At 42.9% G+C, this 26,038-nt stretch overlaps 1 long non-coding RNA gene across 2 annotated transcripts in view; it reads left to right on the forward strand.

Moving 5' to 3' along the window:
- The window catches only part of LOC132209297 (uncharacterized), an 87,268-nt gene that overhangs the window by 33,692 nt on the left and 27,538 nt on the right, over nt 1-26,038 (forward strand). The window contains exon 1 of one of the 2 annotated variants that reach the window (XR_009445400.1): nt 19,004-19,084. The exons of the other annotated variant lie outside the window; for it this stretch is intronic. This is a non-coding gene — a long non-coding RNA (uncharacterized LOC132209297). Of the gene's footprint in view, nt 1-19,003; nt 19,085-26,038 lie in introns of those variants that run through there. 2 annotated transcript variants of the gene reach the window in all.

Consider the following 26,038-nt stretch of genomic DNA (forward strand, 5'->3'; position numbering starts at 1 on the left):
CCTGATATGAATGAACCAACCACCAATAGGTCCGCAACCAATAAGCACAACTTTCCTCGCGTGTTCATCCAGTGAGAAGCACCAAGAGGAAGGCAGCCTTTTTCCTACATTTTGTCAGCTTGACCATTTGGGAAGAGAGCCCCCCTTCTCTGACATTCTGTTCTATAAAGATCAAATGTATTGGTTCCTGATGTTGCGTGAGGCCAGTGAACTTCCACAATTCTACCACACTGTTGCTTCCAAATCTATTTCTTTCCTTACCATCTCCTCAAAGTTTCATCTTCTCAATCTACCGTCTGTCTGTATTTCTTCCGACTGTTGTTCAGAAAAGTAATTCCTTTCATCCCTTTCACTTCCAAATTATGTTTGTTCCTCACGGAAACTGGTATTCTGCTTCAGTTTATCTATTGCCTCGAAAATTCTGGACTAATCTGTAATTGACAGTGAGTTTCCTGTTAGCAGTGCTATTTATAAGAGGATTAACTGAACTTAACCACTTCAGTGCATAATTTAATCTTGCCTTGCATAGCTCCAAAAATTTTAAGAGCCTGCTGTTTGTACTTTTATGTTGGTTTTCATGGCTATTTAGTTTCTGCTCATACATTTATGACTGCTTGCTGAGTCTCAGAGTTTGGCTTCATGACAGGAATCTGAAGGCAATATTCTCTGTTTTGCACCATCTCATCATATTGATGACCTGCATTCTGTATGCAGTTCCATCCATTCATCTGTTGATAATTTCACACGACATTGATCAAGTCCTTCCATTTCATTATGACATTTTCCATTCTTGCAAGGGATTTGGCTATCACCGGTGAAGTTATCATTTGTTGTCCTTCGCTAATTGCCGTTGAACTGAGTGGATGGCTGGGCGGGTGGTTCAGAGCTGCCTACATTGCTGTGGCTCTGTAGCCACATGTAGATCAGATGGGGTAAGGATGATCGAATACTCCCCGAAAGGACAAGAGTGGATCAGATGGATTTTTACCAACAATTGTTGATAGTTTCATGATAGCGTTACTGGAAATGACTTTTAGTTCTGGGTATTTTTGTAATGAAATGTAAATTTGACCAGCTACAGTGTTTGAACATGAACCTACATTCTCCAGAGCATCAGCCTGGGTCTCTGGATTTTTAGTTCAATGTATTTGCCACTTGCCCACTGTCTCTCAGCCATTATTACAGTTAATTTCTTGGCTTTTTTTTCTCTTTGCTTGGAGAACTTCCCTTCTGCAGTCTGAGCTGAAAATGTGTATCCTCCTCGTTTATTGTGGCCTTTACAGCTTCACGTGTTACAATCGCTGCTCGTCAGATTGACCTTTTCCAGGAAGATTCTGGCAAGGTTACTTCTAAATAGGTTTATGCCACCGTGGCAGATGAAAACCTTCCATACAATGGGAACGTTGTGAATACGTTGGATGCAGAGCAGAAGCAATTTACAATAATTCCAGGGATGTGATATCCCATTATGAAAATCGACTGGGGGAGTTGGGACAGTTTTCCTCGACTTTGCTGGCATTTGTTTCTCCCCACATAATTTGCCGTTTCTTCAAAATAAAAAAAAATACATAATTTAACTACTTAACTTGCATTCCTTCGATGGTTAAAAATATCCAAACAAAAATGAACATTTCTCTTACTACTTGTTCTTCCTTTATAGGTACCGCAGCCTCAAACACTTGAATTATGACATCTGCCGAAGCTGTTTCTTTTCGGGGCGCACGTCAAAGGGGCACAAGTTACATTACCCAATGGTGGAGAACTGCACTCCAGTGAGTAATATATTATTCCACTTGATAGAATTGTTCCAATCTGTCGAAACTTAGGGATTTTACCATTTAAATACAATCTTCCCTCAAAGTTGAAGTAGTTTGCTAAAATGATAAAAGGCCAACAGCTTAAATCAGGCTTCAATACCAGAAATACAATATTGTGCAGAAGCTCTTTGATGTCAAGTTGAGGCTCAAGGAGGGATATGTCATCATGCCCACCCTTTTCTCCAACTTTGTCACCACCATTCTTAATTTCATCAAGAACAAGCTTCCCAGTGATTTGGATAGGATGGATGGAAAACATTTTCACCTCAACCAGTTAAAATCACGGAAGAAAATGACACTGACCTCGCTTATGGAACTTCAGTATGTGGTTCACAATGTCATTTCCACTCTCAGAAGTCTTCAAATCTCCCTTCAGGCTTTTGCAAAAGTATACTGAAGAATTAGCCTCAACCTTAAATTTGCCACCCAGGTTGATGGGGTTGTTAAGAAGGCATACGGTGTGTTAGGCTTCGTTGGTAGAGGGATTGAGTTTCGGAGCCATGAGGGCATGTTGCAGCTGTACAAAACTCTGGTGCAGCTGCACTTGGAGTATTACGTACAGTTCTGGTCGCCGCATCATAGGAAGGATGTGGAAGCATTGGAAAGGGTGCAGAGGAGATTTACCAGGATGTTACCTGGTATGGAGGGAAGGCGTTATGAGGAAAGGCTGAGGGACTTGAGGCTGTTTTCGTTCGAGAGAAGAAGATTAACAGGTGACTTAATAGAACCATACAAGATGATCAGAGGATTAGATAGGGTGGACAGTGAGAGTCTTTTGGCTCGGATGGCCATGTTTGACACGGTCAGGGGGCATAGCTTTAAATTGAGGGGTGATAGATATAGGACAGAAGTCAGAGGTAGGTTCTTTACTTGGAGAGTAGTAAGGGCATGGGATGCCCTGCCTGCAACAGTAGTAGACTTGCCAACTTTAAGGGCATTTAAATGGTCGTTGGATAAACATATGGATGATAATGGAATAGTGTAGGTTTAATGGGCTTCAGGTTGGTTTCACAACATCAAGGCCGAAAGGGCCTGTACTGGGCTGTTATGTTTTATGTTCGAACCTCAAGATGACTCAAATCCTTTACCAATCTCAAGTTGTGGCCCATTTTTTCATCAAAATTAATGGAGAAATCCTCCCAAATGTAGAACATTTCCCTGACATGGGACGCTCTCTCTCTTTTAAGGCTGACATCGATACAGAGGTTCTAACATTACGTCCAATCTGCGAGTGGCACCTTTGGCCTCTTAAGGATGAGAATGCTCAATTGTGACATCTGTGCTGATCGCAAGATCCTTGAGTTCAAGGCATGCATCGTTCAGCCTCTCCTATATGACTGTGAAACCTGGATAACATCCAGCTGCCACTTCAAGACCCTTTCAGCACAGTTTTGTCATGGATTCTCCACATGAGCTAGGAGGAAAAACCTCCTAGCATCAGCATTGACGCCATGATGATTTGAAACAAACCCCATTGGGCTGGCCATGTACTTGGGATGCCTAAGTTATGACTACCAAAGTAAATTTTTGCCAACTGATTTCAAAGACCTTGAAATGTTCCTTCAAGAAATTCTACATCGAGGTCAAAGTATGGGATGTCCCCATTCAGAAGAAACCAACTTGGGGGAATCTCCTGTCTGAAGACACATAATTCTTTATGAACACAGGCAAGAAGTTGAAGTGTGGGGAAGGAACTGGAGAAAGGAATGCTAGTGTTCTCAAGGCCAAGACCACTTCCATCACCCTGAAAGACCTGCTAAACGTGTGGCTCTAGTTCAGGCTAATCAACCCGCACAGAGCTCATGACCCGTGATACGGAATTTCCTAGCTGGGCAATCATACTCATCAGCCAGTGATGGCCCTTAATATTGTGCAGGATATAATTTGATCTCAAACAAGTACTGTATGTAGCTTTGAGCATTGCTATGGAAAGACCAGGTTTTATAGAATAATCAGAATGGTGCTGCATGAGAAACTGGAATTAAGAGGAGGTAGGTGATACTTAATTTTTATTTGTTTCTGGGCCACTGGCATCGCTAACTGGGGCAGCATTTATTTCCCATCCTTAGTTAGCCTTGTAATTGTTGAATCATTGTAGTCCATGTGCTGTAGGTAGACTCAGTCAGTCAGGGGTGAATTTCCAGGACTTTGACCCAGTGATAGTGAAAGAACAGCAATATATTTCCAAGTTGAGATGGTGAGTGGCTTCGACACAGGGTCTTGTTGGTGGCGCTGTTCTCATATATCTGTTACCCTTGCCCTTGTAGCTGAAATTTGTCATAGGTTTGGAAAGTCCTATCTCAGGATCTTTTGCAGATTTCTCAGCGCATCTCATAGATGGTACACACTGCTGCTAATGAGCACTGGAGGGAGTAGGCTGCTTTTTACTGGATGGTGTTGAACTTATTGAGTGCTTTTGTATCTGCACCCATCTAGGCAAGTGGGGATTATTCCATCATTCTTCTGACTTGTTCCATGTAGCTGGTAGACAGGCTTGGGGAATCAGGAGGTGAGTTACTTGATGCAGTAATCCGAGCTTTGGGCCTGCTACTGTAGCCACTGCATTTAAATAGGAAGTCCAGTTGAATTTCTGTTCACTGGTAAAACCCGGGATTTTGATAGCGGACAATTCAGTGATGGTTACACCATTGAATGTCAAGGGACAATTTATAGATTTTCTCCTACTGGAGATGGTCATTACCTGGTATTTGTGTAGTATAATTGCGACTTGCCACTTAGCAGCCCAAGCCGAGATATCGTTCTGGCCTTGTTGCATTTGGACATGGACAGGTTCAGTATCTGAGCAGTGGTGAATGATGCTGAATATTCTGCTATCACTGGTGAACATGCCCAATTCTGACCTTATGATGGAGACAAGGTCATTGATAAAGCAGCTGAAGATGGTTAGGCTTAGGACTGTACCTTCAGGACCTCCTGCAGCTGACCTCCAACAACCAAAATGCCTCCCATTAGGAGAGGCGATGACCTAATGGTATTATGACTAGACTATTAATACAAGCACTCAGGTAATGTTCTGAGGACCTGGTTCAAATTCCACGATGGAACATAATGGAATTTGAATTCAATGAAAATCTGGAATTAAGAGTCCAATGATGATCGTAAATCCATTGCCAATTGTTGGAAAAACCCATCTGATTCGCTTATGTTCTTTAGGGAAGGAAACTGGGCTAGGCCTGGTGTGGCCTACATGGAACTCCAGATATCAGTTATGCAATTTGGGATGGGCAATAAAAGCTGGTCTAACCAGCAATGCCCTCTTTCCCATGAAAGAATGAAAAAGCATCATCCTCTGTGCAGATATTATTCGAACCAGTGGTGAGTTTCTGCTGGATTCCCATCAGCTGCAGTTTTGGTAGCGCTCCTTGATGCCACACTCGGTCAAATGTAGCCATCCTTAGCTCACCTCCAGAATTCAAGTCTTTTGACCATGTTTGAACAACAGCTGTAATGAAGTCAGGAACTGATGAGGTAGCAGAATTGAGGATTTTGTATAGGGATCTGAGGGATGTGGCAAATTGAGATTTCCAGCAAGAATTTGACCAGTTGCTGCATAAAAAAGTGAACCAGAAGGTTAGATCCAAGGGGATTAAGGGTAAAATATTGGTTTGAATAAAGGCCTGGCTAACTGACAGAAAGCTGAGGGTCAGGATAAATGAGTCTTTGTCTGGATGGTGAATTGTTACAAGTGGGGTGCTGCGGGCTTCAGTTCTCTGACCTCGACTATTTGTAACATATACAAATGATATGTAAGCAGAGACAAAGTGTAATGTAACAGAATGCATGGATGATTCTGAAAGAGGTGGGAAAACAGCCTGTGATGTGAAATAGAACATACACAGCTGAATATTGATAGGCGAGGAGAATGGACCAGAATCTGGCAGGTGGTTAATGTGGATAAGCATGAGGCTTGCCTATTTTGTCCAGGAAAAAAAGGGCAAATTATTATTTAAATGGAGGGAAGATTCAAAGTGTGTCAGTGCAAAGTTGTCTGGCTGTCTTTGTGCATGAATAGCTGAAAGTTGGTATGCGGGTTAGGCATAGCACAAGGAAGGCAGATGGAACTCTGGCATTTATCACAAAAGGACTGGATCATTAAAGTAACAAAGTGTTTTTCCGAACACATTGGGTGTTGGTGAGACCAGAGTCTTGTGTCCAGTTTTGATCCCCTCACTGAGGATGAATGCGTTTGCACTGGAGGCAGTTCGGAGGAGGTTGAACTGATTGATTCCAGGGATGAAAGGGCTGTCATATGAGAAGTGGCTGAGTAGCTTGGGCTTGTACTTGCTGGTGTTGGAAAGAATGAGCGGGGTGGTTCTGATTGAGGTATATAAAATAGTAAAGGGGATTGAAAAGATTGGCATTGAGCAAATGTTCTGCATTGTGGGACATTCTTAAACAAGAAGCTGTAGCTATCGAGTTATCGAGTGAGGCATGGCATGTACAAAATAGAGACGAGGAGTGGGTTGTGAATCTATGGAATTCATTGCCCCTGAATGCAATGGAGGCAGCACCAATCGACCGATTCAAGAAAGAAATAAATATGTTTCTGATGAAAAATAGGGAGAAAGGGCCATGGGGAGCAGGCAGGAGAGTGGAGTTGAGATCAGGAAAAGATCAGCAACCACGACTAACAAGATAAGTCAAGGACAGGATGAAAGCAAAAGAAAAAGCATAAAATATGTTGCGGTTAGTGGGAAGCCAGTGAATTGGGAAGCCTTTCGAAAACTAGCAGCGGACAGGTAAAAAGGTAATAAGGGGGAAGATGATGAAATATGAGGGCAATATTAATGAGGGTAATATTTTAAAAAATTGCAGGAGTTTCTTTCAGCTATAAAAGGTAAGAGAGAGGCAAGAGTACAAATAAAGAGAACAAAGAAAATTACAGCGCAGGAACAGGCCCTTCGGCCCTCCGAGCCTGTGCCGATCGAGATCCTCTGTCTAACCTGCCATCTATTTCCTAAGGGTCTGTGTCCATTTGCTCCCCGCCCATCCATGTGCCTGTCCATAAGACCATAAGACATAGGAGTGGAAGTAAGGCCATTCGACCCATCAAGCCCACTCCGCCATTTAAATCATGGCTGATGGGCATTTCAACACCACCTCCCCGCACTCTCCCCGTAGCCGTTGATTCCTTACGAGATCAAGAATTTGTCGATCTCTGCCTTGAAGGCATCCAACGTCCCGGCCTCCATGCACTCTGTGGCAATGAATTCCACAAGCCCACCACTCTCTGGCTGAAGAAATGTCGTCTCATTTCAGTTTTAAATTTACCCCTCTAATTTTAAGGCTGTGCCCACGTGTCCTAGTCTCGCCGCCTAACGGAAGCAACTTCCTAGCGTCCACCCCTTCTAAACCATACATTATCTTGTAAGCTTCTAAATCTCCCCTCAACCTTCTAAACTCTAACGAGGACAATCCCAGGATCCTTCGCCGTTCATCATACGTTAAGCCTACCATTCCAGGGATCATCCATGTGAATCTTCGCTGGGCACGAACCAGGGCTAGTCTGTCCTTCCTGAGGTGTGGGGCTCAAAATTGGATACAGTGTTCTAAATGGGGTCTAACTAGAGCCTTATAAAGCCTCAGAAGCACATCGCTGCTTTTATATTCCAACTCTCTTGAGATAAACGACAACATTACATTCGCTTTCTTAATTATGGACTCAACCTTCAAGTTAACTTGTACAGAATCCTGGACCACACTCCCAGATCCCTTTGCACTTCTGATTTGCGAATTTTCTCACCGTTTAGAAAATAGTCCATGCCTGTATTCTTTTTTCCAAAGTGCAAAACCTCACATTTACTCACATTCAATTTCATCAGCCATTTCCTGGACCACTCTTCCAAACTGTTGAAATCTTTCTGCAGCTTCCCCACCTCCTCAGCACGGCCTGTCTGTCCACCTACGTTCGTATCATCGGAAAACTTCGCCAGAATGCCCCCAGTCCCTTCATCCAGATCATTAATGAAAATGGTGAACAGCTGTGGCCCCAACACTGAACCCTGCGGGACACCGCTCGTCACTGGTTGCCATTCCGAAAAAGAGCCTTTTAACCCAACTCTCTGCCTTCTGTCAGACAGCCAATCCTCAATCCAAGCCAGTAGCTCACGTGGAACACCATGGGCCATCACCTCGTTCAGCAGCCTCCCGTGAGGCACTGTATCAAAGGCCTTTTGGAAGTCTAGATCGATCACATCTACTGGGTTTCCCTGGTCTAACATACTTGTTACCTCTTCAAACAATTCTAATAGGCACGACCTCCTCTGACTAAATCCATGCTGACTTGTTTTAATCTGACCCTGCACTTCCGGGAATTTAGAAATGTCATCCTTGACAATGGATTCTAGAATTTTACCAACTACCAGGGTTAGGCTAATCGGCCTATAATTTTCCATCTTTTGCCTTGATCCTTTCTTAAACAAGGGAGTTACAACAGCAATTTTCCAATCATTTGGGACTTTCCCTGACTCCAGTGAATTTTGAAAGATCACGACCAAAGCCTCCGCTATTTCCTCAGCCACCTCCCACAGAACTCTAGGATGTAGCCCATCGGGGCCAGGAGATTTATCAAATTTTAGACCCTTTAGCTTTTCTAGCACTTTCTCTTTTGTAATGCCTACCGTATTCAACTCTGCCCTCTGGCTCTCCCTAATTGTTGGCATACTACTCATGTATTCCACTGTGAAGACTGACGCAAAGTACTTATTAAGTTGTTCAGCTATTTCCTTATCTCCCGTCACAGGCCTTCCTGAATCAATTTGGAGCGGCCCAATATCTACCTTTGCCTCTCGTTTGTTTCTTATGTATTGAAAGAAGCTTTGACTATCATTTCTAATATTACGAGCTAGCCTACCTTCATATATGATCTTCTCCTTCCTTGTTGCTCTCTTTGTTATCCTCTGTCTGTTTTTGTAGCCTCCCCAATCTTCTGATTTCCCAGTGCTCTTGGCCACTTTATAGGCTGTCTCTTTTTCTTTGATATATTTCCTGACTTCCGTTGTCAGCCATGGCTGTCTAATCCCACCCCAGATAATCTTTGTTTTCTTTGGGATGAACCTCTGTCCTGTGTCCTCAACTACACCTATAAACTCCTGCCATTGTTGGTCTACTGTCTTCCCCGCTCGGCTCTGCTTCCAGTCGATTTTCATCAATTCCTCTCTCATGCCCCTGTAATTACCTTTATTTAACTGTAATACCATTCCATCCGATTTTGCCTTCTCTCTTTCAAACTGCAGACCGAACTCTACTGTATTATGATCGCTGCCTCCTACGTGTTCCCTTACTTTAAGGTCTTTTATAAAGTCTGGTTCATTACATAGCACAAAGCCCAGAATAGCCTGTTCCCTTGTGGGCTCCATCACAAGCTGTTCCAAAAAGCCATACTGCAAACATTCCAAGAATTCTCTTTCTTTGGATCCACCAGCAACATTATTCACCCAATCCACCTGCATGTTGAAGTCCCCCATGATCACCGTGACCTTGCCTTTCTGACATGCCCTATTTATTTCTCGGTGCATCTTGCGCCCCTGGTCCTGACCACTGTTAGGAGGTCTGTACAAAACTCCCATTACAGTTTTTTTGGCCCTTGTGTTTCCTCAATTCCACCCACACAGACTCCACATCTTCTGACCCTGTGTCGTTTAGTGCCGTAGATCTAATTCCATTCTTAATTAACAAGGCAACCCCACCCCCTCTGCCCACCTCCCTGTCTTTTTGATGTGTTGTGAATCCTTGGATATTTAACTGCCAGCCCTGAGCTCCCTGCAACCATGTCTCTGTGATGCCTACCACATCATAATCATTCAAGAGGATTTGTGCTGTTAATTCATCTACTTTGTTGCGAATGCTAAGAGCATTTAGATGAAGTGTCTTAATGCTAGCTTTCTTATCATTATGAGAGAGGTTGGAAATCCCAAGATGTCTTAAGTTATCCTTCCTTTTTGCTGTATTCCTAGTCTGCCTCGAGCTTAAATCCACCTGTACTCATGCTATCCTGTTGCTTATCTTTCCATTTAACTCCATACTCCCTGTCTCTTTCACTTTCCCTTCCCCTCCGACTCACGAGTTTAAAGCCCTACTGACCACCCTATTTATCTTTTTCGCTAGAACACTGGTTCCAGATCGGTTCAGGTGGAGACCGTCCCAACGGTACAGATCCCCCCGGTTCCAAAACTGATGCCAATGCCCCATGAAATGAAATCCCTCTTTCCCACACCAATCCCTTACCAATGTGTTGACTTGCCTAACTTTCTTTTCCCTACTCCAATTGGCACGTGGCTTGGGCAGTAATCCGGAGATTATGACCCTTGAGGACCTGTACTTCAATTTCTTTCCTCGTGTTTCATAATCCCTGAACTGGTCCTCTACCCTAGCTTTGCCCATGTCGTTAGTCCCAACGTGGACCACAACAAGTGGATCCTCCCCCTCCCGCTCTAATATCCTTTCAACCCGGTTGGAGATGTCCCGCACCCTGGCACCGGGCAGGCAACACACCATGCGGGTCTCCCGATGCGGCTTGCACAGGATACTATCTGTCCCTCTAATTATAGAATCCCCTATAACACCTACCTGTCTTTTTGCTCCCCCGCCGCCCTTGAATGACCTTGTGCCCCACGGTGCCATGGTCAGCTGGCTCATCCTGTCCACAGTCCATTCCCTCAACCGTACAGGGAGCAAGAATCTCATACCTGTTGCAGGTGTCTGTCCGGATAGATCTGAAAAGATACTGACGTGTCTGCGTCTACCACCTCTGCTGGCACCGCGTTCTAGGCACCCACCACCCTCTGTGTAGAGAACTTTCCACACATATCTCCCATAAACGTTCGTCCTCTCACTCTGAACTCATGACCCCTAGTAATTGAGTCCCCCACTCTGGGGGGGATAAAGCTTCTTGCTATCCACCCTGTCTATACCCTCATGATTTTGTAGACCTCAATCAGGTCCCCCCTAATCACCATCTTTCTCATGAAAATAATCCTAATCTACTCAACCTCTCTTCATAGCTAGCATCCTCCATACCAGGCAACATCCTGGTGAACCTTCACTGCACCCTGTCCAAAGCGTCCACGTCCTTTTGGTAATGTACACAGTACTCTAAATGTGGCTGAACCCAAGTCTCATACAACTGTACATGACCTGCCAACTCTTGTCCTCAATACCCCGTCCGATGAAGGAAAGCATGCCGTATGCCTTCTTGACCACCCTATTGACCTGGCTTGCCACCTTCAGGGAACAATGGACCTGAACACCCAGATCTCTCTGTTCATCAATTTTCCCTAGGACTTTACCATTTACTGCATAGTTCACCCTTGAATTAGATCTTCCAAAATGCATCACCTCGCATTTGCCCGGATTGAACTCCATCTGACATTTATCTGCCACACTCTCGAGTCTATTTATATTCTGCTGTAATCTCTGACAGTGCCCCTCACTTTCTGCTGCTCCACCAATCTTAGTGTCATCTGCAAACTTGCTGATCAGATGACCAACACCTTCCTCCAAATCATTTACGCATATCACAAACAACAGTGGTCCCAGCACAGAACCTTGTGGAACACCACTGGTCACAGGTGTCCAATTTGAGAAAATCCTTTCTACCACTACTCTCTGTCTCCTGTTGCCTAGCCCATTTTTTTTTGTGTCCGTCGAGCGAGCGCATCCTTGATCCCATGCGACTTGACTTTCTCCATCAGCCTGCCATGGGGAACCTTATCAAACGCCTTACTGAAGTCCATGTAAATGACGTCTACAGCCTTTCCCTTTCAATTAACTGTGTCATGTCGTCAAAGAATTCTATGAAGTTGGTAAGACATGACCTTCCCTGCACAAAACCATGTTGCCTATCACTGATAAGCTGATGTGCTTCCAAATGTGAATAGATCCTATCCCTCAGTACCTTCTCCAGTAGCTTCCCAACCACTGACGTCAGTCTCACCGGTCGATAATTACCTGGATTATCCTTGCTACCCTTCTTGAACAAGGCGACAACATTAGCAAGTCTCCAGTCCTCCGGGACCTCACCCGTGTCTAAGGATGCTGCAAAGATATCTGTTAAGGCCCCGGCTACTTCCTGTCTCGCTTCTCTCAATAACCTGGGATAGATCCCCACCTTAATGCCTTTTAGGAGACCCAACACTTCCCCCTTCCTTGTGTCAACTTGACCTAGAGTAAGCAAATGTCTATCCCTCACATCACCATCTGTCATGTCCCTCCCCTTCATCAATACCGATGCAAAGTATTCGTTAAGAATGTCACCCATTTTCTCTGACTCAGTGCATAACGTTCCTTCTTTGTCCTTAAGTGGGCCAATCCTTTCTCTAGTTACCCTCTTGCTCTTTATATATGAATAAAAGGCTTTGGGATTTTCCTTAACCATGCTTGCCAGCAATATCTCATGTCTTCTCTTCGCCCTCTTAATCCCTTGTTTCAGATGCGCTCGAAATTCCCCGTGTTCTTCCAAAGCTTCATCTCTCTTAAGTCGCCTCTAATCTATGCTTCCTTTTTCCTCTTGGCTAGTCTCACAATTTCACCTGTCTTCCATGGTTCCTGAATCTTGCCTTTTCTGTTCCTCATTTTCACAGGAACATGTCTCTCCTACATACTAATCAACCGCTCTTTAAAAGCCTCCCACATATCAAATGTGGATTTACCTTCAAACATTTTCTCCCGATCTAAATTCCACAGATGCTACTGAACCTTGGTATAGTTGGCCTTCCCCCAGTTTAGAACTCTTCCTTTAGGACCACTCCCATCCTTGTCCATGAGTATTGTAAAACTTAGGGAATTGTGGTCGCTATTTCCAAAGTCGTCCCCTGCTGTAATTTCAACCACCAGGCAGGTTCATTCCCCAACACCAGGTCCAGTATGGCCCCTTGCCGAGTTGGACTACGCACACACTGCTCTAGAAAACCCTCCTGGACACACCTTAGAAATTCTGCTCCATCTTGCCCTCTAGTTCTGAGTGAATCCCAGTCAATGTTGGGATAATTAAAATCTCCCATCACCACCACCCTGTTTCTCCAACACCTTTCCATTATCTGTTTACATATTTGTACCTCTATCTCACGCTCGCTGTAGGGAGGCCTGTAGTACAGCCCCAACATTGTTACTGCATCCTTCCTATTTCTGAGTTCTACCCATATTGCCTCAATGCTTGAGCCCTCCATGGGGCCCTCGTTCAGTACAGCTGTGATATGGTCTTCGACCAGTATTGCAACTAACATTAAATAGTAGACAGTAGATCACTGGAAAAGGAGGCTGAAGAATCAGTATGAGGAATGAAGAAATGGAAGAGGAACTGAACAGGTACTTTGTATCAGTCTTCATGGTGGAAAACACCAATCGCATACTAGAACTTTGAGAGTTAGGGGCAGTGGTGAATATAATAGCCGTAACTAAGGAAAAGGTGCTGGGGAAGCAGAAAAGTCTGAAGGTGGACCAATCACCCCTGGACCAGATGGACTGTACTGTAGACTTCTGAAGGAGATAGCTGAAGAAATTGTTGAGGCATTAGTGGTGATCTTTCAGGAATCAGTGGTGATAGGGAGGATCTTGGGGGTTTGGAAAATGGCTAAAGCAACACCCCTGCTTAAGAAAAGAGAGAGACAGAAGAAGGGAAATTATAGGTCAGTTAGCCTGACCTCAATCATTGGTAAGATTTTAGAGTCCGTTCTTAAGGTTGAGATTGCAGAGACCTTGGAAGTAAATGACAAAATCGGGCTGATTCAGCATAGCTTCATCGAGGGGAAGTTATACCTGACAAATCTGTTAGAATTCTTTGAGTAGAAAGTGGGCAAGTTAGACAAAAGGGAGCCAGTGAATGGGATTTGTTTGGATTTCCAGAATGCTGTTGAGAAGGTATCAAATAAGATGAGAGCCCATAGTGTTTGGGCAAGTTACTGCCATTGGCATTGAGCATTGGCTGACTGGCAGAAGGCAGAGAGTGTAGATAAAGGGGTCTTTTACAGGATGGCAGCTGGTGACGAGTAGAGTCCCACAGGGATCAATGTTGGTACCACAACAGTTCATGTAATACATTGATGATATGGATGAAGCAACTGAGACATTTTTGCTGAGTTTACAGTTGGCACAGTGACAGATGGAGGGAGAGATAGCAGTGAGGAAGTTGCAGAAGGACTTGCATAGACTCTGAGAGTGGGCAAAGAAGTGGCAGACAGAATACTGTGTGGGACACTGTGAGGTTATGTGCTTTGGTAGGAAAAATGGAGGCATAGATTATTTTCTAAATGAGAAAGGGCATTTGAAGTCTGAAGCACAACTGTCCCTCGTTGCCTTTGAGAAGGTGGTAGTGAGTTTCCTTCTTGAACTGCTACAAGTACATTTGCTCGAGATAGATACAATGCCACTAGGGAGGGAATTTTGTATTTTGACCCAGCGTGTTATCAGCTGAGCCTGAACATTGTCCAGGTCAATCTGCACAAAACAACCCTTTTTTTACCCCTGGAATTAACATTATGAACGTTCTGAAAACCGCTGTTGTAAGCATATCTTAATAGGCTTAATAGACCAAAACTGTAAGCTTGTTCAAAGTCCTCTTCAGGTTAACATGCAGGTTCAGTTGACAGTTAGGAATGTAAATGCAATGTTAGCATTCATTTCAAGAGGGCTAGAATACAAGTGCAGGAATGTACTGCTGAGGCTGTATATGGCTCTGGTCAGACCCTATTTGGAACATTGTGACCAATGTTTGGCTCCATATCGAAACAAGGAGTCTGCCACTTCTTTGCCCACTCACCTAGCCTGTCCAAGTCCTTCTGCAGCTTCCCCACTTCCTCACTACTATTTGTCCCTCCATCTGCTGACATTGGAGGGAGTCCAGAGGAAGTTGGCAAGAATCATTCTGAGTATGACGAGCTTGTCTTACGAGGAGTAGTTCAGGACTCTGGGTCTGTACTCGATGGAGTTTAGAAGGATGAGGGGAGAATGTGGAGAGGCCTGGAGAGACATGGATGTGGGGAAGATGTTTCCATGAGTAGGAGAGACTTAAATCTTCGGGCACACCCTCAGAGTCGAATGGATAACCCTTTAGAACTGAGATGAGGAATTTCTTCAGCCGGTGGATGGTGAATCTGTGGAATTCATTGTTGCGGAAGGCTGTGAAGGCCAAGTCATTGAGTCTGTTGAAGATATGAGTTGGATAGGCTCTTGGTTAGTAAGGGGATCAAGAGTTAGGGGGAGAAAGCGGGAGATTGGATGGTGGAGCAGAGAGTCAGTTGTAACTGCTAAAATATTGAGGCTGGGATTTCAGCAAAGGTAATGTTGAGGGGGGACGGTTGGATGCTCACTTGTCGGAGCTGGTCATTATCTGTCACTTATATGGACATTTTTTTTGAAAACTCTGTTGTGGATGTGGGCATCACTGGCTCGGCCAGCATTTATTATCTGTCCCTAGTTGCCCTTAGGAAGGTAGTGGTGAGCTGCCTTCTTGAACTGCTACAAGTACATTTGCTTTCGGTAGATACAATACGATTAGGGAGGGGATTTCTGAGAACGCTGTTGTAAGCATATCCTAGCTTAATAGACCAAAACTGTACGCTGTGCACCTTGAGTGGCGTCACCAGTCTTGTGTGGAAAGATTTTCACTCCTCCCCTCCTTGAAATAAAGATTTGCACCTCACGTGCCTTCTAAAATACATGCTGTGCATAGAAGCTAAATTTTTGTGCTTCATGTACATGCCTCTTGCTGCGTTCTGCTGGGATCTTTTAAGAATCTAGAAAAGATTACAGCCAATACATCCATTTGGGCTGCACGGTGACTCAGTGGTTAGCTCTGCAGCCTCACAGCGCCAGGGGCCCGGGTTCGACTCCAGCCTCGGGTAACTGTCTGTGCGGAGTTTGCACATACTCCCTGTGTCTGCATGGGTTTCCTCCATGTGCACCAATTTCCTCCCACAGTCCAAAGATGTGCAGGCTAGGTGGATCGGCCATGCTAAATCGCCGGTAGTGTTCAGGGGTGTGTGTGGGTTATAGGGGTGGGATGGGATGCTGCAAGGGGCGAAGTGGACTTGTTGGTCCGACGGACCTGTTTCCACACTGTAGGGAACCGAATCTAATCTAATGTCTGCAGTCAACTCTTATAATCCTCCATGTTATCATCTAATTTAGTCTGAAGGGATGCCTGACAACTAATGAAGTGAGGGAACAGGTTTTATGTCCGTATTAATTGAGGATGAATTGATTGTGAGTTGGCTGTATAAATATGGGAGCTAGTAATTAGGGGTTGACGTTTATGGAGTATTTTTAAAAGAAATAAAGCTCTGATGGTACGATGTTGGGTTGGACTCTTTGCGTACCTGGAATCCAATTCTTCAGGTCCAGGGAACCTATTAACTTAGTCTTCTCAGTTTTCCTCAATGTTTTCTTGAGGATTTCCTTCTCCCTTTCGCTCCCTACTTTTCGCCCATTGATTTTTTTTTGTATGTTTTCTACTGTGAAATCAGATAGAAAATATTGGTTCAAAGCTTGTGCCATTACCTTCATTTCCCATCATCAATTCCCCAGTCTCACCCTCTCATGAGCCATTATTCACTGTATTTACTCTTTTCCTTTTTATAGATTTGTGGAAGCTTTTACTGTATTTATATTAATGTCTCCCTCATTATTTTGGTCATCTTTTGTTCACATCTGAAATAGTTTCAGTTCCACAATTTTCCAATCTTTCTTTCAATTTATACTATCTTTAACTTTCTTAGATAGCAACAGATGGCACCATGGTGCATTCTAGCTGTACATCCTTTCATTCTAAATTGACAATATTTTTGTTCAGAGTTATGAAATATCCCCTGAAACATCTGCCATTGCTTCTCTATGGTCTTACCTTTTAAACTATTTTCCCAGTTCAACTCTGCCTTTATACTCCTGAGTTATCTTCAATGAAAGTTAAAGATATTAAACAGTTTCAGACCAAATTCTCATCCTCGTCCTTGATGTAAAATTCTACCACATCCTGATCATTCTTATCCAGAGAATCCTGTACTATGTTATGGTTGATGAGTTGTATCTCAAAACATACTACCAGGTCTAAAATATCTTAATCCCTGCTTGGTTCCAGTGGTACAGTTTTAAGACTCCAAATGCACTCTATGAATATATCCTGAGGGGTAGATAACTGCTCTTAACATCAAGGTGCCGTTCAACCAAATATGACATCAAGGAGCCGTCGCAAAGCTGCAGTCAGTAAGAATCAGGTGAAAAACCCTCTGCCGGCTGGAACCTTACCATAAAGGAAGTGGTTGTGGTTGTTGGAAGTCAGTTGCCCCAACTCCAAAGCATCACTGCGGGGGTTACGTAAATTTGTGCCCTGAGCTCAACCATCTTCAACTGTTTCATCAAATGCCAAATGCCATCCCTCCGTCAGAATGCCATACGTGGGGATGTTCTCAGTTGATTGTGTCATGTTCAGCACCACTCATAGCTCCTCAGATGCTGAAGTAGTCCATGTCCACGGAACATAAGTGATGAGAAGCAAGTGTTAGTTGTGCTGTGCAACTTACGGGCAATGAACGTCACCATTAAGGAGAATCTAACCATTGCCCCATGACTTACACTCCTTTACTGCCAATATGCTGAGGCTTATCAGGTTTCCAGAAACTGAATTGGACCAAACTTGTAATTATTGTGACGACAAGAGCAGGTCAGAGGTTAAGAATTCTGCAGTGAATAATGAGCCCCCTACCTACACAAAGCCTGTCCACCATCTATAAAGCCCAAGTCAGGAATGTAATCTCCACTGGTCAGGACTGGTGCAGCTCCATCAACACTCAGGAAGCTTGAATCATATGGACAAAGCAGCCTGTTGGATTGGAACCTCACCCACCACCTTCAACATCTGTTCTATCATCAGTAATGTATAATTAGTGCCCCATACAAGTTTCCCTCCAAGCCACACACCATCCTGACTCGGAACTATATCGCTGTTCATTAATAGTCATTGAGTGAAGATTCTGGAGCTTCTTTCTGAACAGCACTACTCTAAGGACTGCAGTTATTCAAGAAGGCAGCTCACCACCACCTTCTCCAGGGTAATTGGGCTTAGCCAGCAACATCCACATCCCGTGAATAAAAAAGAATCTTCCAGGCTATCTGTGCCAATTGGACTCACAGTTTATGGTAACATCTTTCTTACAAGATCCCATTTCTTCTTGGTCTATCGACTGTATGCTATCCTGGACTGTATCTTCTGTCAGGGGATCTATGAATCTGAAACTGTCACAGCTGTGACTTCTTTCCTTTGCTGTTCCTTATCTCTACCCAAACTGATTGTCTATTTTGCCTGGGAGCCAGTTGGCTGGTTTGTAATTCAGAGTGATACCAACAGCCTGGGATCCGACACTGTCTGAAGTTACAATCAAGGAATCTTCTTCTCAACCTCTCTCCTCATCTGAGGTGTGGTAACCTTCAATTTCAACCACCTCCAGTTATCTCTCTCGACTGTGAGAGCAGACCTGTGGTCCCATCTGGGACTATAGTGACTTTGAATCTCCAAACCAAGATAATTTCTCACCAATGTATTGATCTCATCTTTGACACAAGACAAAAAAACAAACAAATTAAACCCAATGAGATGAATTTTGGATCACTGGATTACATAGCATAATTGGACAACAAAATGCACTATTGTTAAAATAATTAGGAATTCAACCAGAAAGGCCACTAATGTGAATCCTGGATCTGTGTATCATTTGAAATTATTTAATTGGATAGTTTCAGTATTTGGCCACAAGATGGAGAAATCTGCTGAGGTGATGTACCCAGAAGATAGAAAGATGATAGAAATGTTTGGAGAGATATGGGCCAAGCACAGGCAGGTGGAACTAGTTCAGTTTGGGATTGTGATCAGCACAGGCTGGTTGGACCAAAGGATCTGTTTTCATGCTGTATGACTCTATGAAACTCAAGCTTAATTGTCCGAAACTCACATTCAGACATATCTAACCTTGATCATAATCTTACACAAAGATAGCCGACTTTATCCCTCAGAGTTGCAGACTCTTCAATTTTACATCCTCAAAGACATTTAGCAGGAATAGCATGGATTATAGAGTGAGTTGAGTAGATTGGTTCATTATTAATTCTTAACTAAATTTGATTTATTTTACATTTTTAGACAACATCAGGTGAAGATGTGCGTGATTTCACCAAGGTGCTGAAAAATAACTTCAGATCAAAGAAATACTTTGCCAAACATCCTCGCTTGGGTTATTTACCACTACAAACAGTCCTAGAAGGTGAGAACCTTGAGATGTAAGTTTATTGATGTGAGATTTACTAATGTATCACTCCCCATTTGGGGGTTGACAAATATTGCAGCATTATTCGTTCTGCAGCTTAGCAGGAGAGTGAGGTTGTCCATTTGCGCCGATATCAGAAGTACACAATACAAGAACAAGAGGGGCTTAACTGATATCATCGGCCCTCTCGCCTTGAAAGCAGTGTAGTTATTCAGAGTGCATCTGCTGTGGACTTGTTGATACTGTCACTAACGTGCAACCTTCCTTGATATCTTTCTCTGTCCTCCAGTTCTGTCTTTAAAAACTACAATCAATTACCCTCTCCTCAAAAGGAAAGAACCTTTGGCTGAACAGAGAACAAAGAACAGTACAGGCCCTTCGGCCCACGATGTTATGCCGACCTATTATCCCACTCAGATCAAACTACCCTGCATACCCTTCATTTTACTATCCTTCATGTGCCGATCCAATAGTCGCTTAAAAGTCTTGAAATGTATCTGACTCCATTACCACTGCCAGCAGCGCATTCCACACACCCGCCACTCTCTGTGTAAAGAACCTACCTCTGACATCTCCCCTATTCCTTCCTCCAGTCACCTTAAAATTTCTCCCCCTCGTAATAGTCATTTCTGCCCTGGGAAAAAAAATCTGACTATCCACTCCAGCTATGCCTCTCATCATCTTGCATACCTCTATCAAGTCACCTCTCATTCTTCTTTGCTCCAATGGAAAAAGTCCTCGCCCCCTCAATGTTTCATCATAAGACGTGCCGTCCATTCCATGCAGCATCCTGCTAAATCTCCTCTACACCCTCTCTAAAGCTTCCACATCCTTCCTATAATGAAGCAACCAGAATTGAACTCAATATTCCAAGCGCTGCTCCATCCCCACAAACTAATGCTTGATTCCAAATCCCTTTTCTCTTGATGCTTTAAATTCAATGCTGTCTTTCGTGTAATTTCATATTTGAATTCACTGGTCCTGAGCCGCTCGCGGCGATGTGCCCCCGCGGTCCTGCTACAGTGCTTTGAGATGGAAACAAACATGACTGATGAAGGTCCACCAGTTGATGTAGTACGTTTAGATTTCAAAAAAGCATTTGATAAATTACAACTCATAAGGTGACTCAAAAGAAAGCAGCCCATGGGTTCAAGGGTAGTATATTAGGATGGACAGAGGACTGCATCGCAAACAGAAGTAGAGAAGGGGCAGCAGGATGGTAACTTATAACTGGTGTCCGGCCACAGGGTCCCTGCTGCGGAGGCCGTACACCTAATGTTCCCTGGGTTGATTTCGGAAATGGAGGAGGGGATTGCCATGCTTAGGAATGTTGGGTGGATGGGATTTATAAGATTGAAAGAAATCTTATTTTTTCAGCATTTAAGATTCTTAAGAGGCTTGATAGTGTATATCCGTAGAGAATGCTCCCATTTGTGAAATATTTTATGACCAGAGGCCACATTTTCATATTAGTTGCCTGTTAATTCAGGGGAAGAATTACTTCTTTCAGGTGGTAGCAATCTATTCAACACTTTAGCAGAGAAGGTTTTCGAGGTAATGCCATCAATTATATGCTAGGCTGAGATGGCCCGTTTAATTTTCAAATCAAGAAACAACAATAATGAGAAAAGGGTAGTCTTCACAGTGGAAGATACTTCAAGGATCCCCTTATCCCTGTATTCTTTAGTAATGAATTAAATACATCACTACCACACCATCACTACCATTACAGAAGTAGTAGTAGACAATCTAATGGAGTAAAAGCAGATCAGACTCTTTGCCCTGATGGTTTACTTTCTATGATTCCAAACAAAGGAGCTTCAGAGTTGGTGTATGCATTGATTGTAATTTCTGAAAAAGGTTTCGATTCTCGAGAAGCATCTGAGGGCTGGAAAACTGCCGATGTGACATCCCTATTTAAAAAGGAGAGAGGCAAATTGTTGGAAATATGTGGCAATCAACTGTGAAGAAAATAATAGCAGGACATTTGGAAAATCAGAATCTAATCAAACAGAATCACCATAGCCTGACGAAAGAGAAATTATGTCTGGCTAATTTGTTTGGGTTTTTCGAGGAAGTCCCAACCAGAATTAGTAGAGGAAAACCAGTAAATGTGTTGTATTTGGACTTTGAGCAAGCATTTGAGAATGTACTCAAAAGTAATAAGCTAAGAGCTGAGGTTTTGAAGGTAGTATATTGCTATGGATCAGTATGCTTTGCATGGCCAGGAAGGAGAGATCACATCTACAGTGAAATGCACCAAGTGAATAGATATTTTGGGGAATTTGGTGGCAATGTGGTAAGTCAGTGCAGAGGGTAAGAGGTGCTATTTGCTTGCTTTTTTTGCCTGATAGTTGGTAAGCTTTTCTTTTGAGACAGGGCAAATTGAAGCCAGAAGCGGGGACCCAGAAGGTGAACCCGGTTCATTGGTTGGTGATAGCTACTGGTTTAAGAATCTATTATCGGTAACTTTCAGATTGAAAGTAAATCGGAGAAATATATACAGGCTACAAACTAATGTTTTTAAATCAAATTAAGATTTAAGTAATTGAAATGGAGATGCCGGGCCAATGATGATTTAAACCTCCATGACGGAGGAGTGGTCAGACACCATACTCCAGCTCAGGGTTGATGAACTGGAATCTCAGTTTCGACCAATCAACAAATCATGCAGGGGAGAGTTACCAGGGAATGCTCTGTTTCCGGAGGCAGTCACACACCTTAGATTAACTACCTGAAGCTCGGTCAGTGGCCAGGGATGTGAGACTGTGACTAAGGACAGGACAGGTGGAAGGATCCAGGATGTCGTGCAGAAGGAACCTTGGCCTTTGATCTTATCGAACAGGTTTGAGATTCTTTCTTCCTGTGTGGATGAGAGGTCAGGGTATATGGAAGATGAGTAAACTGACTATAGCACGGTGGTACAGGGGGACATTCAAGAGGGGATAAAAAGTGAAATGTAGTTATAATCAGAGGTAGTATAGTTAGGAGAATGAACATTGTTGGTTGTGACTAGGATCGAGAGTCTCGAAAGTAGTGTTGCCTGCCTGGCGCCCAGGTTTAGGATATTCCGTCTTGGCTACCAAGGAATTTGAAGTGGGAGGTGTAGAAATCCAGCTATTGTGGTGGACACAGGTACCATTGATATGGAAGAAAGAGGAAAGAGGTTCTGCTGAGGGATTATGAGCACTGAGGTGCTGAGTGAGAAGGCAGAACCAAAAGGTAATAATCTCGGGATTCTTATCTGAGCAATTTGGCACGGTGTGAACAAAACTGAAGATGTAAATGCATTGTTCAAATGATGGCATGGCAGAAATGTGTTTGAATTCATGGGACATTGGCATTGGTATGGGGAAGGAGGGAGTTGTTCCGGTGGCATAGGCTTGATGAGAATCATATTGGGACAAGTATCCTGGCAAAAGACATAGCTAGGTCTGGGGGTAGGGCATCAAAGTGAAAAGTGTGGAGCGGGTGAGTCCAGTTGCATGGAAAATTATGGAAAAAGTTAGAAGCTAGTAAGTGCTCAGCAAAGTTTCCAGAGCAAGTAATAGGACAAAAAGTATGGAAATAGTCAGGAGTCTCATTTCAGGTGCAGCAGATAAGAAGGGTGGCCGTAAATGCCAGACTGAAGGTCTTTTATTTAATTGTAGGGAGTGTATAAAACAAAGTGAATGAGTTTGTGGTGCAGATTGAAATTGACAGATGTATTGTTCTGGGTATCACAGACATGTGGTTGTAAGGGGATAAGTGTTGGGAACTAAATATCCAATGATTCATGTCCTATAGAAAGAACAGACAAATGGACAGAGATGCCAGGGTTGGCTTGTGAGTAAGAAATGGGGCAGCGCTGAAGGAACCACAGGTCTTGAGCTTGTTTATTAATGACTTGGAGGAAGAGGTGAATGTGCTGTGGCTAAATTTGTAGATGACTCAAAAATATTTGGAAAGACAAGGCATGGCACAGAAACAGAGATTTACCAGGATGTTACTTGGATTGGAATGTATTAGCTTTCAGGAGGGCTTGGTGGAAATGTTGTATAATAATAAATGTAATGAGATCAACCATGATCTCACCGAATGGTGGAGGAAATTCAATGGGCCAAATGACTTTTTGAGTGAGTCTTGTTGTTTGACAATGAATTCGTAAAGGTGTTTTTTTTTGTCTCTTGGATGAGATGTAAAAATGAAATGTGTACGCTTCCTTTTCATCTGGCAATAAATAATCGTTCTGAACGATTTCCATTGACTAGTGGCAATCTGACAAGCATCACGATGTAAAGAGATTCTTAGCTTCTTTTTAATTGTCAAGTTATTCTTTGGAATTAATTAAGCATATATTATTTGCATCTCAGGAATTATATTCATCACTGCATCTCAAAAAGTACTCTGTTGTATGATAACAGCATTTTAAAGAACACTCTTCAATGGTTGTGATTTTCAGTTGCCATAACACACATTAAATTACATTGTTGGCCAATCTGTCCATGATTATTTCATTGTCTTACATTTCAAACAGACAAGGAAATATTGGTGATGCAATGAAGAGTTTGATGATAAAATATAATTACTGTTACGGTTTCCTCTTGGACGAAATATTCTCATCAAGTTGACTGGTCAAGGAAATGGGACACTGACTGTGAGTACTTTGAGTGTTTAAGTGATTCCTAAAATGAAAATTATGACCTTGATTTCTCTTGCATGCAGATATGAAGAGACTATTTTAAAAATCCTCTCGGTTCGTGGTTCAGGCATAAAGGTGTCACATGTATATTTATGTATATACATGTACATGTGTAATCTGAAAAGAAAATGACGATAAATCACTTGTTACAAGGTGAGAATGAGTTATCCAGATAGTAAGAACTGCCAAAGTTGGTGTCTGAGATAACACATTGTGGAGCTGGGGGAAAGCAGGCAGCATCAGAGGCTCAAGAAAGTTGATGTTTTGGGTCAGGACCCTTCCTCCAAGGGTGGACGGGAGCTCAGAAACAAATAGTGTGGAGAGGGAGGAGGTGCTGGGGAAGGTAGGTGGGATGGTGATAAATGAGTACTATCCAGATTGGAACAGATTTACCCCAGAAGGTATTGAATACAAGTTCCAAATCACTCTCAAAATCCTAGTGACTGTTAACATTCATGTTTTTTTTTGTCTGTGTGTTTCAGTAGTTGCATGTCAGTTTGAATGGTTCATTGAGAGTGAGGAACCTATGGACTCACACACACCAACATGGAATTTAATTCAAAGAGTGACTCCTCTTCAAAGTACTTGGTCGCTTTTAAAATCTTGACCATTTCTGCTGTCTAGTTGAGCAAGTGTAGCTGAATACTGCTTCGATAGGAATTAGTGTTTAATAGGAACATATTTGTGAAACTTACAGTTCCTCAAGCTTTAGCATAAACTGGTGGAGACTTTCGACGCTTGCAAAAAGGCTCACCTCTCTGTTAATACTGAAGGAAAATTGGAGTTTAAAAGTAAGTTCATCCGGTGTCAGGGAATGAAATGTTAATGTTGACTTGAATATAATTTTTAAAAAAGTAATATATTTGTGTAGCACTAAACTCAAATTAAAATTTGGATATGCCAGTTGACTCCTGTTTGACACTGTATGGAATGGCGGTGACATCAGATTCAGTGATGATTGAGAATCTAAAGAATATGAGGATAAGATTTAAAATCCAAATATCATTGAACTCTTCAAGGAATGTATTACTGGAAAAGGGGGAAAGCATGTATGTCTATTAGAATTGAATACACTCTGAAGGCGGTGGCACAGATGAAACAGACCTGTGTGCTAAAACTTATCACAAATTTCACATTGAATGGAGCAGTTTAAACAGGCTGGAGGAAGCAGACATGCCAGCGCAAACTTTTGAATTTGTGCATTCTGTTCATAAACATCAGCAAAATTGTGGGAACCTGTTTATTCTTTCTCTTTTATTGCACAGAACCATACGATTTCACTAATTTTGATGAGGAATTTAAAGATTACGAGCCCCGTCCGTTTGACTCGCAGTTTGGTACCATAGGTTGGTACGATCTTCGTTCGAGAAGGAAGAGGGATGTTCCAGACACAGAAAATCGTCAAACCATTTACTACGAAGTCTGTTTCTGCTTAGTATTAATTAATGCAGTTAACATTTTCAGATCGACATGATTGCAGAATGGAGTCAATAAAACAAATTCCATCTGATATTCAACATAAATTTTAAGTTTGGAATAACAAGCTCACAAGAAAGATGACCTGGTTTTAGATATCACTTGGGACCACAGACTAACAGACAAAGGAACAAAGCAAAACGACTCTGCGATTTGATGTAGAAACTCCTGACTCCGAAGCCTGCAGCCGCCCTCCAATTCTCAAGTCAGAAGTGTGTCAATGATGGTGCAGATCCAACAACACTGGAAACGATCTTGAGTCTAGACCAAAGCAGCCCCTTGATTGGCACCGTATCCATTCTCTCCACAACCAACTCCAAGACACAATAATGTGTCCATATACAAGATGCACTGCCACATTTTTTTCCAACTATTCTTACACCCGCCTTTCCAGACTTAGAAAACTCATCTTCAAGGTCAAGGACATCAGACATGGTAGCACTAATCCCAGTAAAAATCACCTCCAAGCTACTCTCAAACTGATTTGGAAATGAATGATTGTTCCTGAGTCAGTATTAGTAATCTCTTTTGGAACAGCATTGTGGGTCTGTGTACAGCAACATGAAGCTGTTCAAGAAGTCAATTTGTGCTGGACAATTAGCAACAGCTATGTCTCATTAAAGAATAAATAAATCGGAAAGAAATCCATCTGAGAGTCACAAGCAAATGGGTAACTTTTTTTTGTTCACTCTGCAGCTCGTGGGCTATTACCAATTTTGACAATGACAAATGAAGCTTTTGTTTGGTTTGCTATTGATAGCAGCTGTCCACAAAATAAAAACAATTGGCATCAG

This window comes from Stegostoma tigrinum, unplaced genomic scaffold (genome assembly GCF_030684315.1).
Source record: "Stegostoma tigrinum isolate sSteTig4 unplaced genomic scaffold, sSteTig4.hap1 scaffold_82, whole genome shotgun sequence".
In the NCBI taxonomy this organism is placed as follows: Eukaryota; Metazoa; Chordata; class Chondrichthyes; order Orectolobiformes; family Stegostomatidae; genus Stegostoma; species Stegostoma tigrinum.